This window comes from Sander lucioperca, chromosome 14 (assembly GCF_008315115.2).
Source record: "Sander lucioperca isolate FBNREF2018 chromosome 14, SLUC_FBN_1.2, whole genome shotgun sequence".
Classification (NCBI taxonomy): Eukaryota; Metazoa; Chordata; class Actinopteri; order Perciformes; family Percidae; genus Sander; species Sander lucioperca.
In genome coordinates this window covers 26643830-26661558 of record NC_050186.1, presented here as the reverse complement: position 1 = coordinate 26661558, position 17729 = coordinate 26643830, and positions in this window count along the sequence as shown.

Below are 17729 nucleotides of genomic sequence, written 5' to 3'. Positions count from 1 at the left end.
CCTTCTTCCACTGTAACCCCACCTATATCACACCCTGTCGCTGTCTCATTCATTGTGTCCAGCCATGTGGAAATGATGGTCTGTGAGCCCCCTCTGAATAGATGTACTGTGGGAATGACCAATTATTCCACACTTGGGCAACGAGAGCGTATGAATAAAAGACTTCCCCCTGCTGGCGCCGGAGGTTCACACCTCCTCTTCTCTTTTTCCCTCTTCACTTCCAGTCTCCCAACCTTCTCACACTCCACCACTCATCCAGAACAACACTACAGAAACAAGTCATTTCATCTTCATGTCTCTCATGGTCTTGAGTCTTTCCATGAATGCAATTTCAACTATCAAATGAAATCAGTTTTTGCTCTGAGTTAGAGTAACTTGAAATGAGGCACATTATTTTACTCAAGGGTATAAAAAAAAACGTACTGGCTGTTCTGATTGCAGCTGAATAGCACTTAAAGTCCAGATGTAAGTTTTACAACGTGCAGTAAAGTTGTAATCATCCGGTCCAAAGCTTACGAGGTAGTCAGTGGTGCATTTGGCTTCATTAAACAGAAGTGATGATGCTCATATCCAACCAGGAAACAAAAGCAACATGGTGCTCAATCAGCAACATACATATAGTAATGGATATTCAAGAAACGCATGAAGAGAGACAAGCACTTTATTAAGTATCATTACTCATTTCCTCTGTTTTATTAGTATCTTATGACAGTTTAGGCTAAAGGCCTTCTTGTTTTCCGGTCAGAGAATGTTGATGATGTTAATGCCAACTTCCTCCTCTTGATAAATTCAGGATAATGTACATATCCACAGAATAAAATTCCATCAGTACAACAATAAACCTGCTCGCCATTCTGCTGCTCTGTTTCTCTTCCCTAACACAGATATTTCTTCTGTAGTTTTTCCATCGCTGTTAAGCTACTGTCAATGAAAGTTAAAGCTTCCTTCACAGATGTTTCACATTAAAAGCCCTCCAACAGCTCAAAGGACATGACCCCCCTGTTCCTGGTTTTATTTTCAAACTTTTGCAGAAAGTGTTGAGTTTCATTGGCAGTAACATCTGTTTGTATTCCAGTCCCACAGGAACCTGATTCCACTTCTGGGTCACGGGTTGTAGTTCGTATCTTGAAAAACATGAGCCTGAAATATGGCATAACAAAGAATCTGCAAACTTCATTCACAATTCAGAGTTTTAGAATTACATTTTTAGACTTTTCAATTTCGAACATCAGGGTTAAGTCTGCCAAAATATGGATGTATTAAGAAAGCTGGAAATGGTGTGAATTCTCTGAACTGACGTGCCAGATGGTTTGTTGCAGCACACAGAACCATCTGAGAAACCGTCATTGGAAACTGTTTGGATAAAAGGCAGGCACTTTCAAAAAAATACCTGCCAGCTGATTGGAAGAACCATCTGTCTATCGTGTCCGCCATTGTTTTGAACAAACAGTCGCGGCCGTCACACACGTTATTATGGATCCCACGTAACTTCTAGGCAAGTCCCGCGCTACGAAGCAGCTCGACTGGTTGGGGTTAGGCATTGACCTTTATTAGTTCAAGGTTGGATTACTGTAATGCTCTTTATATTGGTCTGAATCAGACCTCCATCTCACGCCTTCAACTTGTTCAAAATGCTGCTGCTCGCTGTTTTAACAAATACATCTAGACGTGCACACATCACTCCTGTTCTCTACACCCTACATTGGCTCCCTGTGCATTTTAGAATAGATTTTAAGATCTTATTGTTTGTTTTCAAGGCCTTAAATGGCCTGGCCCCGGAGTATTTGTCCGAAATTTTAACTTTGTGTGAGCACAACCGGTCATTGCGGTCTTCACATCAGTTGGTCCCAAGGTCAAGGTGTAAACAGTGGGGTAATCAGGCTTCTGCAGTTGCTGCCCCGAGACTCTGGAACAAGTTACCCCCTGATATTCGCACTACTACGGATGTAGCTCTTTTTAGGTCCAAACTCAAAACCTATTTGTTTAGACTGGCTTTTAATACGTAGTAGTGGTGTGACAATTTCACTCTCCTGTTTCTTTGTAACCTTTTCTGATTATACTGTGTTATATGTTTCATTCTTTTTATTGTATGATATGTTGTTTTATACTTGATTCCTGATGTCACTTTGGATACCTGCTGGTTGCTGTAAAGTGCTATATAAATAACTTTTGATTGATTGATAGTTGGATAGCCGATTGGTCAGTTGATAGGACCTGGACAAATTAGGTTACATTACCTTGCGTAAGCATGGATGCCTGGCCAATAGTAGTGTATGAATGCTATTGAAGGGTGGGCCTTGCCTCGAAGTTGCGTCGGTTCCATAATAACTCCCGTCACACACATCTAAACCACGCCTATAGCTGCCTGTAGCTCCTCGCAGGACGCTGGTTGGTTCGGTAAGCTGCTAGTTCAGACACAAACGCATTACTTGACAAGATGGATTTTCATGTGATATGTGATCCCACAATTCTCGTGCAATCTCGTGATATCGTGAGCATCCATCTGCTGAAATACCTCAGAAATTTGGATGGATTGCCATTGAATTTGTACAGACATTCATTTTCCCCAGAGGATGGATCATACTGACTTTTTTGGTCCCTTAACTTTTCCTGTAGCACCACCATGAAGTTAACTTTCTTTGGTTTTATATATTCATTGAAATATCTTAATAACTGTTGGATGGATTGTGATGATTTGGTTCATGTTCCCCTCAGAAGGAATTGATTACAATTTTGGAGATCCTTTGACATTTATTGTGGAACAACCGAGTGATTACCAAAAACAGTAAATCCATTTTTAAAGATGATTGGAATTACAGAACCTTTGTCTATGATTTAATGAATGTAGATGGATGGACACTTGTCAGTCTTTGATGATTTCATCATTAAGTATTTCCGTATTGTGGACGATTGCACGCAAAGTTTCTGTAAGTTATTAACAACTTATTCTGAGCTTGCATGGTTGTAGGCTGTTAGTGTTCATTCCCTTAAAAAGAGGATTTCAGAGATACTGTTAGTCATTTCATTATGTACAATATGCTGAATTAATAACGCAATTTATTAGCGTACAGATATTTCCAGTGTATAGGTATTCCACTACTCCTCAGCCTATATTTGGGACCGTGCTATATTTGTTAATGCAGGTCATCTTTGAATACAAACCTCAAATTATATATATTTTATGTATATTTGTTATCTTGCTATGAATATATAATATAAAATATATGATACATTCATTTACAAAATATATAATATATACAGGAACTATTTAAAGTTGAATGAGGGGTGGGACAAACAACAAGCTTCGACTTCGTCCCGCTCCTTTTCGGACAAATTGAACATATTGTTTGTAACTCTTTATATATATTGTTTTCCTTTTGGTGTGTTGCTAAGCACTTATATTTTATTTTATTATTTTTTTAGTTTGAAATAAAAAATAAAGAAAGAACCTTAGCTAAAATTTAAATGACACTAAAAACGTCTTTGGTTAAATGGATTCAGAATGTCAAAAATCTTAAACTCAACTGAATCAAAATTAAGTGATGAAAGATCTTAATTGTGTTCAGCTGCTGCTGGGACTTCCCCACACCGAGGCTACTGGTGGTCTTTAGAGGCAGTCTTAATGTAATTATTATTTAGACCAATTTGTGGCATACATTGAATTGCTTTAGTTAAAGCCTACTTGCAAACATTTATTTTTGTACCGTGGACTAAATACATACACACATTATATCCTTTTCCATATCCTGTATATTCAATTTTCAACCATGAAGGAAATGTATTCCACTATTCAAAATACAATTACTTGCGCATATGCTCCTCGTGAATTAAGTGTATCTTAATACAGACATAGATTTCCCATTGGATGTACAATAATCACACCAGGGTATCTTAGATAAAAGATACAGCTGCTGGTTGAGAGTACTGGCAACGTTTTTGTTCCTCAAGCACTGACCTCATAAACACAGGAGTAGTTCTTGACACATCTTGTTTTTCTTTATTAGAGGCAGGGTATGACTAAATCTGGAGAGAGCAGTGTGTACCAGGTGGAGGGAAGAGACGAGAGGATGTGGAGGCGTGAGGTGGAGAAAAATTGGCTGATAAACGATGGAGAGGGAGCCTCTCTCACCAGAGACAGAGATGCTGAAAAACAGCCTCCGAATTCATTAGAGGAAAGGAGATGATGTTGATGATTTTCTACTGGCCTCATCCACAGGGGCGAGTCTAGGATCTGACCTTTGGGGGGGCTCAGCCCCTAATGAAAAGTTGATAGCTGTTAAGCTAGGGGGGGGGGGGGGTCCGGGGGCATGCCCCCGTAAGATTTTTTTTTTTAAACCCTTAAATCATGACTTCTGGTGAGTTTTGGGGAAAGAAATAGACAGATTGAGATGTGCAATTATGACAGACTATCAACAGATTCAAGGCATCTGCTGTGAAAAAAGATGGCAACTACAAAGCATGATTATATATATTATATATTACACATACCCAGGGGTGTCGGACTGGGCGGGGGGGGGGAAAGGGACTGAGTTCCTCATGTGAGGAGGGCCCAAAAATATGCTAGAATGAATAGCTGTGGATGCAGGGAGGGGCCCATAGAAAATGCCTTTCTACAGGGTTCAGAATTCTGAGCTACGCCCCTGCACATACCTTGAACTGGTAAAATAAGCCTTAACATATTCTCAGACAGGATTATTCATGTTTTTTTCTGCTGTTAATTTTCAACTTTTTCATTTACATCATTGATAGAAACTGATATGGTTATACAGCTAAATGATGAATAATCTAATCTAATAATGCCTGTGAACCAGATGGGGAAAATACAACATCTCTTTTTCTTAAGAGCCTAGTCCTCCATGAAATGCATATGTAAATATAATGTGAATGGAATATTTTAAGTGTTTTAAGTGTTTTTGCCCGTACAATATATGTCCACTTTCTCACCTGGTTCTTCCAGGTCCCTCTCTTTGTCCACTCTCTCTCCATCCTGCTCTCTCTCTATCCCCCTCCCTCCGTCGTATCACTGACAATCACATAGAAAACATTTTGTAATCAATATATGTGTGTGTGTGTGTGTCTAATAGGCTACATAGCCATTTTCTCACCTTGTTCATCTTGCTCTCTCTGCCCTACTCCCTCTCTATTCTCCTCACTCCTTTGTGCTGTCAACCAGAAGGCAAATGTAATTGACTAATCAATAGAGAATGCATGGTGTAGGCTACCAAAGGTTATAAATTCACCTATTTATAACATATGTGAATATGAGGTTGCTGTTCAGTGCAGTGGGATAACGTTAAAGGGTTATCTTATACTTTCTCACCTGAACCTGGCTGTTTTCTTTAAAAAAATAAAGTATATCCATCTATGGGGAAACAGAATGGGTGTCAGAGTTTGTTGTTCCAGTGTTTCAGTTCTGATATGAATGAGTCTGATGATCCGTCAGGTCGAATTATTTATTTTTCATTGGCATTGACTTATTTATAGTAGGCTATATATATATATATATATATATATATATATATATATATGATTAAAAAATAAGAAAGTGTCTGGTAGGGAGGTAACTGCAGCGGCAGCGCTAGGCTATTTTTAGCAGTGCTCAAGCCGTTATGGCAGGCTATTAATAGCACACTTTAAAAACTCGTAGGCTACTCTTAAGCTACATTTGCCTACAGTTAGCAATTTTGTCTAACGTTGCACAACAAAATTGGACTCTGTGGTGAATAAGCTAGGCTAATTCAGATATAATTGCCATCACTGTGATCAAGGAATCACAGATTGGTTCCACAAATACTACACCTGTAGCCTACCTAATGTGTTGATTCGATTAGATTTAATTTTCACTCCATTAGCCATACCTTTTCAGTGGTTGAAAGTAGCCATACTCTGACGACTGTTCCCCAAAGTTATCTGCGCAGACTGAACAGTAGGCTGACTGAGGCGCCCTCGTTCAGGGAATCGCAGACAGGCTGTTGACTTTAGGCTACAACTGAGCCTGTCGTCATTTATCCTATTCCATCGCTAAAATCAGGTTTGCAAAAGTAATAACGTTTGAGCAATAAACGATTTCACAAAATCACAATGATAAGGACTTTATTTTTCAGGGGTGCTGAGATGATTTTAGGGGTGCTTCAGCACACCTAAAAATAGCCTAGCGCCGCCTATGCTCATCCATGTTCCTCAGACTGCTGTTGATATCCGATACCATAGAAATAAAATGGATAGAAAGGCCATTCCCATTCAAATTAATAATTTTTATTTTTTTTTTTTAACTAAAAAAACAACCAGTGGCAGAGGTGAGTTTTTACAGTAACAGACAAATGCGCAATGAATTTACGAAGCAGAGAGCCAGCTGATAAATGAGTCAAATTTAACAACTTAATGCTTCATTCACACAACGCACATTGCTATCGCCAGATGAGTGACAGCTTTGTTTGGGTCATTTTTTGTGTGACAGATATAACTCGGGGGCGAGGCAGAGTTAGCAAGCGAACGTGTGCCAACTAACCCTGTTCGCTGGCTTGCTGGTTCTGCCTGGTTCTGCCTGGTTCTGCCTGGTTCTTTGCTATAATGCTGCATTGGTTACAGAAAATGAGCCAAACAGCAGGCTGGGTCTAAAGGTCCACTGACTCGCTTCCGCTGGGTCTTAATGGAATGGGTCCACTGTGGCGTTTTTTGAAGGCAGGGATCACCCCTCTTCCCAGCATTTTTCTTATTGTTTGTTTGTGGCTGTTGTGTCTAATTGTGATTCTACTGTATATTTATGTTGCTAAGGACCCCCTCGAAAATGAGATGCTACATCTCAAGGGGTTATTCCTAATAAAGAATTTCCAGACATCAAATATTGCCATTTTGTTTTGTACTAATCAAATGACCACGGCAAACCGTTCAACAGCATTTCTATCCATTTTATTTCTATGTTTGATACAAGCCTCTTCCTTGCTGGCCTCTTAGAACAGCAAACCTAATTCACTTGAGTAGAACATGAAAAATGAGCGATAAATGCCATCAAATATGCATTAAAAAGACATCGGTGCATAACCTTTTCAGGGAAGATAAATATAACACCATATGTAGGCAGGCAGAACGCTCAAATGATCTCACCCTGAATATTACAATTCACTACAACAAGCGATTACGGAGGTTTGAGCTATTAGCATGAAATGTCAACCTAATTATGGTCGGGTATGGCCCATTATCTGCCAGGCAATCAATGAGCTAGCCCGTCCCCACTGTGAGATGCAGCAAGACGCCACAATGCACGACAAAATAAGGTTTTAAGAGGGCTCATTGTTGAGTGCAATGCTTGTTAAATCTGGAGAGGCTGTTGGGAAAAGACATTGTAATCCTGTGGTGGTTCTTGATATAATATGAATTTGCACAAGATACTTGTCCTCTCTTTTTCTTTTTTCTTTAAGCATCATAGAAAAGAAAATTAATTACGAGCGAAAGATCATGCCTGCTTATTGTACTTTGATTTTATTGTCCTGTAGAGCCTTATTACAGATAGACACATGGAGTCTTGGTTAAATAGAAAAAACGCACACATCTGATTCCATTTTTAGCCTTCATTTCTGATTAACTGTCAGAAATCGTGAGACTATTCGCAATTAGTCACAATTAAATGTGGCACACTGTAACTGTTGGGACTATCTTGCCCGAGTCAGGAAATGAGCAGGTTGATCTCTTCTGACCAGACCCTTCATACCCTGGACACAACCTGTTTCAGCTTCACCCCTGTGGTACTTGCAACAGAACTCTGTTCGCCAATACAGCCAGACAGAAGAACACTTTCTTCCCACAGGCTGTCTATGATGAACACTTAACACCAGTCCATAGTGTCAGAATCAATCCCTGTGCAATACGATAATATTCCATTATTGTCATTGCATGATATATACAATGGGATTCAGGTGCACTACATCAAAAATATAGCTATCTAACATTCACACAACAAGAAATGTATAAATAATTGTCAACATATGCATGTTTAAACGTTAAGAGTTTTGTGTATTGCACCATTTGTAATAATACATAAATGTAAACATTTTGCAGTTTGTACAGTTGTCTACAAGGTGTGTGGTTTCAGTGCAGAGTTCAGTGTGGTAATGGCTTTAGGATAAAGAAATGTATAGTTCTGTGTGTGTACTTAGAGAGCAACAAAAAGCAGGAGTCAAGTTTCCTGTATGTGCTCACACATACCCTGTCCATAAAAACAGATTCTGATTAAAAATTGTAATCGGTTGTTTTTTTTTCACTTTTTACTCTCCATCTTGTGTAACATACTGTTGAAATTCAGCTGGATATACCACTTTGAGAAGGGCCCGCTCCTTTACTCTGCAACTGTAGTCTGTAGACCAATGATTGAATGTAAACACAGCTCAACCCAGTATGGAAGCTTAATATTATTAGCACACAGTATCGTCCCAAAATAGTACCGACCTAGGCTTCCCCCCGACCATCCCAACCACCACTTTATCCTTTTTTCTTTTAGAAGTAAATGAAATATTTAGAACAGAGGTACCGTATATGTAGCTCAGAGTACTTCTAAGAATGTTCTTGCTACATTTGCATTGCTCTGTATCCTATAACCTTTGTACCTTTCAGTAGGAACAGCTGGGAATTCTCAGACATGCTCAGAGGTCCTTCGTTAAAGTGGCCTGCCTATTGCCATTCCAGGATGTATATGTGAATAATGAACCCTCTGTAACTGGGAAAGGTCACCGTGCCAAACCTGCTGACATCCATGTTCTGCATGTCAGTTGTCATCTTCTTTAGCCAGAGCAATTACACAAGGATCTGTGGAAGGGAAGGGGGAGGAAGGGGTATAGATTAAGGTCTTGGTGTACAGGTGGATGTTTACCACGGCCCTAAGCGCTGCTGCAGGGAGGAGTATCTCTCTCCTCCTGACACTGATTTGATCTTAACCAGGAATTCAATTAAATGCACTTAAGATAGGCTACAGCTTAACCAACCAACCAACCAACCAACCATTCAGTGGTTTCACATCTGTGTCAATGCAAACCCATGTGCATGTGCAATTAAACCATGCAAATCCCTATGCAAATGAATGGTTTCATGTTTTACCGCCAAATTGCTTTCAGACTTATTTGCTCATTTACGTTTATTTACAATAACAATGAAATCCTTTCAAACAGGCTACTGATTATTAATAATGCCTTGGAGCCATGTTTATACAATGGCTTAAGTCATCAATTTCAGTGCTCTCTGGTGGAGTAGAGGCTAACTGAGCATTTACTGACTTTATTTGTCGCTGACAAGTTTAACATATTACCAGTATGGTTTCATACAACATCCCAAACAGGTCACCAATTTTAGTTTTTTTGCTGTTTAGTACATTTACTGTATGTGTTCTCTCTCACTCAGTTGATATTATTGACAAAAAAAAAAAAAAAGGGTCAGGTAACGGACCACACAGAAGTTCATTTGCTTTTATGAAGTGGTGAAGGGACATATGACCTCCATACGTGGAAAATAATACACATGGTAAATAATTCACCGCTCAAAGAAAGCATTTCTGATTCAGAGAAACCTGCATCGATACTTCACCTGTGATTCCTCACAGCTTTGGCCACATTCAAGCGGTTTGAATCAATACAGATTCATCTTGGACGTTAAGCCTGGTGCATCGACTCAAATCACTGAGTCGTTACACTCCTAGATCATAGCATAACACAACATTGTCAGGATTAAAGCTCCATTTCCTTTGGGTCCACCCATGCTAAACTTGATTGTACTCACCGGGATGCAAAAAAAGAATGCTCTCAAAATGGAAAATGTCTGTGAAGTGTAAGAGCCCTCTGGTACGGTGGCCGAGACAATTCAACGAAAATGCAAAAACCTAGAACATAAACACAACAGAAGTTTTTTGTCTTTCCCCAACGGAAGTGAGCGCCTATGTAGCCCGAAGTCAGTTGAGAAAATACTACTATTCTACTTTTAACCGGATTTATGAAGGCAGTAGACCATTCTGATATATATTTCCTTACCTGACAGAATGAGCTACCCTACTTAGAACAACATTTATAGAGGAGATAGGCCATTGTGATAGATATTACCCATCTGACAGAATGAGCAACTGTAATTTAAATTACGTTTATAGAGGAGGTAGGCCCTTCTGATACATATTTTCTACCATACAGAATGAGCTACATTACTTAAAATTACATTTATCAAGGAGGTAGGCCATTCTAATAGATAATTCCCACCTGACAGAATGAGCTACCCTACTTAGAACTACATTTATAGAGGAGGTAGACCATTCTGATAGATATTTTCCACCTGACAGTATGAACCACCCTACTTTAACTACATTTATATAGATAGGCCATTCCGATAGATATGTCCCACCAGACAATATGAGCTACCCTACTTTAAACTACATGTATAGAGGAGGTAGGCCATTCCGATACATATTATCCACCTGATAGAATGAGCTACTCTACTTCAACTACTTTATAGAGGAGGTAGTCCTTTCTGATAGATATTTCCCACCCTACAGAATAAGCTACACTACTTTAAATTATGTTTATAGAGGAGGTAGGCCATTCTAATAGATATTTCCCACCTGACAGAATGAGCTACCCTACGTTAAACTACATGTATAGAGGTAGGCCATTCTGATATTTTCCACCTGAGCTACATTACACGCTGAAAATGGTAAGTTTTGAAGAAAATGTGAATCATGCAACAGGCAGGCCGGCTTGGTTTGTTCGAGGAATGATTGTTAGGATTTACAAAGAATATGTTACCAGCATTTGCTCTCTAAAACATAAAACACACGGAGATACACTGGTAAGAGCAAATTATGTTTAACCATGTATGCAGCTCATTTAAATAGCTCACGTTACTGTATTGTGTGAACAGTTATCTTAATTTTTTTTGAGGGGTGCAAATGTTTCACCAAAACAAGTTCCTTCCCGAGACCATTTTTCAGAGCCACACTCGCTGCGTCCGGAGCGGAGCGCCGCCCAAGACGATTGTGATTGGTTTAAAAAATGCATTGGTTTGCATTTTTTTATGATCCTGTTAGACTATTTTAAAGTAACAGGCTCAATACAACAGCACCACGCCCAGTCCTCAAACAGTCATTGATAGCATTTTGTATTCATTTGAAGTTTCTGTCAGCTGAGGCGCCTGGGTAGCTCACCTGGTAGAGTGTGCTTCCCATGTACAGGGGCTCAGTCCTTGCCACAGCGGCTGTGGGTTCAATTCGCCTCTCTCTGCCCGTTCATGTCTAAACTGTCCATTTAAATAAAGGCCAACAAAAAAGAACCAAATAATTTTGCTGTCAGCTAAAATGTTTATGCAAATTGCACAACAATTATTTTTGTAGACCACTGAGATCAAGAAAAAAAAAAAAGAAAAACCATTGACTCTCTCTCACTTTGAACTCCAGCACCTAAAAAAACCAAAGAGAACAACACCTCTTCTAGAACACCATTCTTGCCATCCTGTGTTTGGGCGGGCGTCCCCAGAACACCATAGAGACAGGAGAGGGGTCAATGGAAAATAGATTTTTTTACTGCTGTATTTCTCTTCAGAGGCAGGATGTCCTCAAAGACTGACTGTAGATGAGATGAGCTACCAAGTCTCTGCTTTTGTATCTCCATCAAAGAGTTGGAGGGACCCCCGAGGAGTATCAGTATGTGAGAAAACTCATAAAAGATTTAGTTCAAGTGATGTTACAAAAGGCTTTTTTTTCCAGTCAATATCATGTCAAAGTCTTGTTCAAACTTATTTATAGAATGCTATTACTTAAAGGTCCCATGGCATGACAATTTCACTATGAGTTCCCCCAGCCTGCCTATGGTCCCCCAGTGGCTAGAAATGGTGATAGGTGTAAACCGAGCCCTGGGTATCCTGCTCTGCCTTTGAGAAAATGAAAGCTCAGATGGGCTGATCTGGAATCTTCCCTTTATGACGTCATAAGGAGGAAGGTTACCTCCCCTTTCTCTGCTTTTCCCGCCCAGAGAATTTGGCCCACCCATGAGAAAGAGAGAGACATCATGGCTTGCAAACAAGCAAAGTGGCAGTCGGTCAAGGCCACACCCCCCCCCCCCCCCCTGCCCCCCCCCCCCCCCCTCTCCTCCTCAAAAGCATTTAAAGCTACAGACACAGAAATGGCACATCCTTAGGAAAGCTCATTGTGGGACTGGCTCTAGTGGCTGTAATTCTGCACCAAGGCTGAATTTCGGGAAAGAGACTTCAGATACAGTATTAGGGGACCACTAAGGTCTTTATAAAAGAGACTTCAGATACAGTATTAGGGGACCACTAAGGTCTATATAAAAGAGACTTCAGATACAGTATTAGGGGACCACTAAGGTCTTTATAAAAGAGACTTCAGATACAGTATTAGGGGACCACTAAGGCCTATATAAAAGATACTTCAGATACAGTATTAGGAGACCACTAAGGCCTATATAAAAGATACTTCAGATACAGTATTAGGGGACCACTAAGGCCTTTATAAAAGCATCCAAAAAGCAGCATGTCATAGGACCTTTAAAGGAAGACAAATGTATTTGCAGGTGTATCAATATAGCCTCCAAGCCTCTGAGGGCTTTTATTTGACCAGATTTGATTTTTGTCAGATAATAACTATATTTTTCTGTCGTGTGTTAGATGACGGAGGATATTTTCCTGTGACAGGGTGTTCGTTCCCATCCACTATGGCACTGACACGTTGTATCTGACAGGGACAGAAATATGGTGATGATTATGGTGTGTGGGAAATTTTGGCAGAGATCTGGGTGGTCCATGAAAGTCATCTGTTTGACTGCGATAACCCCTCCAAATGTCTTTTGCTGCTTCTACATTAGGGAGAATGGCATGGTATGACAAAGAAAAAGACTTAATCGAGTTAATATTTATGCCTTGAGCTGAAACTAAAGTCTCATGCAGCTCTGTGATTTAAGATTTAAGTCTTGACAGTGCTGACAATCTTTGTATGTTTGCGATATGAGTTTGCTTGCTCCCCACATTTAGCAAATCACATTACTCTATTCACCACTGGTAACATGATAAGTGTAAGTATATACAAAATATACAAAAAAGTCCAAAACACATCACAGCTGCAGAAAAACGCAAACAAGGAAGGTGCCAAAAGTTACGGATACAAACTGACTGAAGTGGTGTTTGGCACAAGGTCACGTCAATTTTTGAAGAAAGTTCTAAGTTACTTATTTCACAATGTTTAAACAGGCGAGCTACTCGCCCACAGTAACACTCTAGAAGCGGCTCAGGCGATGCCAAACGATTTGTATGCTTCGACTGGGTCTTTACCTCAAAGGAATAGCTCAGCCTAAAACAATATAAATTGTATACAGTACTCACCTCCCTAGGCTGTCCACAGTCCCAGAAAAAGTGTTATATCGAATGACGCCCGAAAAATGAAAGTGTATCAGTGCAATCCAAATGAAAGACAGCAAAAAAGTTTGTAAAACTTTAAGGGACTCGCTAGTTTATGCTACAACTTGACGATGCACGCGAGTTTAGTGTAAAACTAGTTACATGTGATATGGTAGTGTTGACTTTGCCCTCCAACATATGATTGTTTTATTCCTGTTTGCTCAAAAGCTGTATGTAAAACATTTTGCTAGAACTCTATACATGTAGAGACAGTTGGTCAGATTATTTGTGTAAAATGACTATTTAACCTGTGTTACGCTGGTCAAACCACAAGGGGAAAATAGTTATTATAGACTGCATTGATCTGAGAAGATCGATCAATTTTTACCAGCTGTGACAGCGATGCTGGTTTCACCTGTGTGTGTGTGTGTGTGTGTGTGTGTGTGTGTGTGTGTGTGTGTGTGTGTGTGTGTGTGTGTGTGTGTGTGTGAGATCATGGCAAAATGGTGGCCCTACTGTCATGGGAACTACCACAGAAGAGGTTTTAAGTAATTTGCCACCTGAAGTAGGTGTTCATATTTCTCCCTTTCTGCAGCCAGGTTTTGTCACAGCGATAGCATCACAGCCATGCAAGATGCAGTCACAAAACCTTTACAGGTGTGTAGTTAGGATGAAAATGGAGGGCGAGTCTGGGACGGGTGGGGGGCTGGTGTGATCCCACCAGGTGATGTGCCTACTGTATACACATGGACCTACAGGACCTACACACATGCATCAATGATGAGGTTTTTGCTCAAGGCAGACTCAGCAGTGGCTAGGAGGTGAACTAGCACCTCTCAAGCTACCAGTCCACACTCCGTACTTGGTCCTTACGGGGAGTTGAACTAGCGACCCTCCGAGTCCCAAGCCAAGTCCGAGCTACTGCTGCACGACTTAAACACCTTGGCTCTGTCACAATGTGTCCTACGCTATAGCATAAGTTCAGTCAGGAAAACTATACTTTTGCTTGCTTAGGCCTTTTTTTTTTATTTCCCAGGCAGCCGCATTCAATCCTCTCACACATGCTCACTCATTGCTCCTTGCTGTATCCAATAGCTTACATCATGCTTATCATGCTGCAGCTGTTACGCGTGCTGTACGTTCCCGGCTGTTACGCTGTTTAAATCTGTTCTCTTCTCTGTTGTCAGCTATCATTTCAGTGCAAATTGTCGCAAATGGCAAAGTGCCCCTCCACCTCCCCATCACTGCCAGACCGCACAGATTATTCAGCTCCATCAGCCTCATCAGAATCATCAGCCACCATCCCCACCAGTGTCTGGACTCCATTGGGGGATTTATCATGCCGCTGATCAGAGCAGACGCCCGTCAGTTACAATCTCCCTGAAAAGTCTATAGCTACGTTCAGACTGCAGGCAAAGCCGATTTGTTTCTCAAGTCACATCTTTTATTTGCAAGTGATCCGATCGGATTTGTGTATCCAGACATCTGCATGGGTTGCTGTGGTAACAACCCAGGCATCAGTGTAGCTACGCTGGTAATGCGCCTTTCCAACAAGGAAGCTTGACAAATGGATGTCCATCGTGTCCCGAACAGTGTTGGGAGTAACGCGTTACAAAAGTAACGCAATTACATGACGGTAATATTATACCCGTTACAATCTCACTAACGCAAGTTACAATGCATTTTAACCTGAAATTATGTGGTGTATTTATTTATTTTTTTAAGAATTCACCAAAACCGCAAAACATTTCAGCAAGAAAAAAATGTCCGCAAGTAAAAGAGTAACGTTTCCTGTTGCTGGGATTCAATGGTTGAGATGACTGCAGTGACTGATTCTACACTTGCGAGATGGTAATACGTAGGATGGAATTATGACGCCGTGTTGAAACGAGATGCTGTCCGGACACTGTTCCCGTGGTCAGAGCCAGAGATGGTACAGACAACATTTCCCAGAAGGTAACAGGACATCAGCGCGGACAGCCGTGTGTCCAAGCAACTGACACATATAAACATGTTCAAGAATTATTATTGTCTGGCTTGCTGCACGTAAATATTAGCATTACATTTATCATCAGTGGAAATTCTATACCGTACTTCAATACAATAAGAAAGATACTTTTAAAGGTCCCATGGCATGAAAATTTCACTTTATGAGGTTTTTTGAGTTCCCCCAGCCTGCCTATGGTCCCCCAGTGGCTAGAAATGGCGATAGATGTAAATCACTCCCCTTTCTCTGCTTTGCCCACCCAGAGAATTTGGCCCGCCCATGAGAAAGAGAGAGACACCATGGCTTGAAAACAAGCGAAGCCTAGTAGTTGGTCAAGGCCACACCCCACCCTCCACCTTGCCTCTCCTCCGCAATAGCATTTAAAGCTACAGACACAGAAATGGCACATCCTAAGGAAAGCTCATTGTGGGACTGGCTCTAGTGGCTGTAATTCTGCACCAAGGCTGAATTTCGGGAAAGAGACTTCAGATACAGTATTAGGGGACCACTAAGGTCTATATAAAAGAGACTTCAGATACAGTATTAGGGGACCACTAAGGTCTATATAAAAGAGACTTCAGATACAGTATTAGGGGACCACTAAGGTCTATATAAAAGCATCAAAAAAGCAGTATGTCATAGGACCTTTTAATAACATTTTTATTTTTTCTCCTACTCTATACTTCTCCTACAATTCTGAGTCAAGTAGGCCTATTGTATGTTTAACTTCACTATTTATTTTTTAGCTTACTTTGCGGATTCAGATTACTAATACAAAATATTATGAATAAATAAATAAAGATGTATTAAAGTGGCTAAAGATGAGACTTTGTTGATCCCATGGTGAAATTCACAAGCTACCTGCCAAGTCATAGCCTACTTCCGCGGTTATTTTGGGAAAGTAACTGAAAGCAACGCAAAAGTAGTGTAAAGCATTACAAGTCAGAGACAGTAATATTGTAATATAACTAATTACTCTGAAATGACAGTAGCTAGTAATCTATAATGTATTACATTTTGGAATGAACTTGCCCAACACATGGTCCAGAACTGACTGTTGTTCTCCATGGTGTCCTCCTTAGCGCTCTGCTAGTAGCAGCATCTGCTCAGCACTCCCATCACTCTGGATTTGATGTTGTCCTTGTGTGTCGCGTTGCTAGTAACAATAAGCTATTATGTTGAGTAGCCTCTTTAGCAAGTGGAATTAAGCTGGGTTTTTATTGTGAAAGGTAAAACCGGAAAGAGTAAAGCTGCACTGGCGATGACTATGTGGAAGTGAATAAAGGCCGTCTTGATTCACGTTGGCTTGGATTACAGAGCCTGTGTGCTTTTATTCTATTATCTGCATAAGTATAGGCGCAAAAGACGCTTTTCATCCAATTGGAGCGGCCATGTCACACCCAGTTCCTGGTCCTAGGTCATGTTTTTAGTTTTCTTTCAGCCATTTTACTTTGCTCATTTCCTGTTTTATTTTTAAAAGTTTTTATCTTAAAAACTCTTTCATACATCAATCTATCCTATTGTTAAACCAGCTACATTAAATCCAGTGCAATACATATTTCAGGGATATACGTCTCCAAGACATTGTCTGTGTGTATGTTCATGTCATTTTCTGTTGTTATACATGTTTCTTTGTTTTTCCTACTTGGAAGTTTATGTCACTTGTGGTAATGTTTCATGTATGTGTATGTCCTCTTTTTTCATACGAGCTACCCAGGGATGCACAAAGAATTTCAGCCTTCGCTGACAATAAAGTTGTATCGTATCATATCGTATCGTATCATATTTTGAAAACTAGTGTGTCCCTGTTGCATGCCTCTTGCCATCCTGTCTTTGTCTGCCTTCCCGCTTGTGTGATTATCTGCCTCGCCCTAATGTGTTCAACCTGTGTCTGATTGTCTCCCCTGCCCTATTGTATAAATGCTCACCATGTGTTGCCAGTTCGTCTTGTACCCCATGTGTTTAGTAAGTGTTTGTTCGGACCATTGGGCCTGTTTTTGACCTGAGTCTCTGCCTAGTGGTTTTTTGGTTACTGTCGCCAGATCTACCTTTTGACCACTGCTTAATTTTGACTCTGCCTTTGCCCTGTGTTTTTGAAAACTGTTTCTTGTACAGCTGTTGTGCAATAAATTCCCGTTTTGACTTTTACTGCATGTCTAAATCTTGCATTCTGAGTCCCCTGTGTGCCCGCCCAGGCAGGCCAGAGCGACCGGACTCAGACACATCTGTATACATCTGATTGGAATCACATTTTAAATAACTTTCAAGTGTTATTTGGATCTGACATGCAAAAATCGCATTTAATTTTATTTATTTTTTTACTGTTTAGACTTTCTCAAATCAATCTGGATACAATCTAAATATGCCA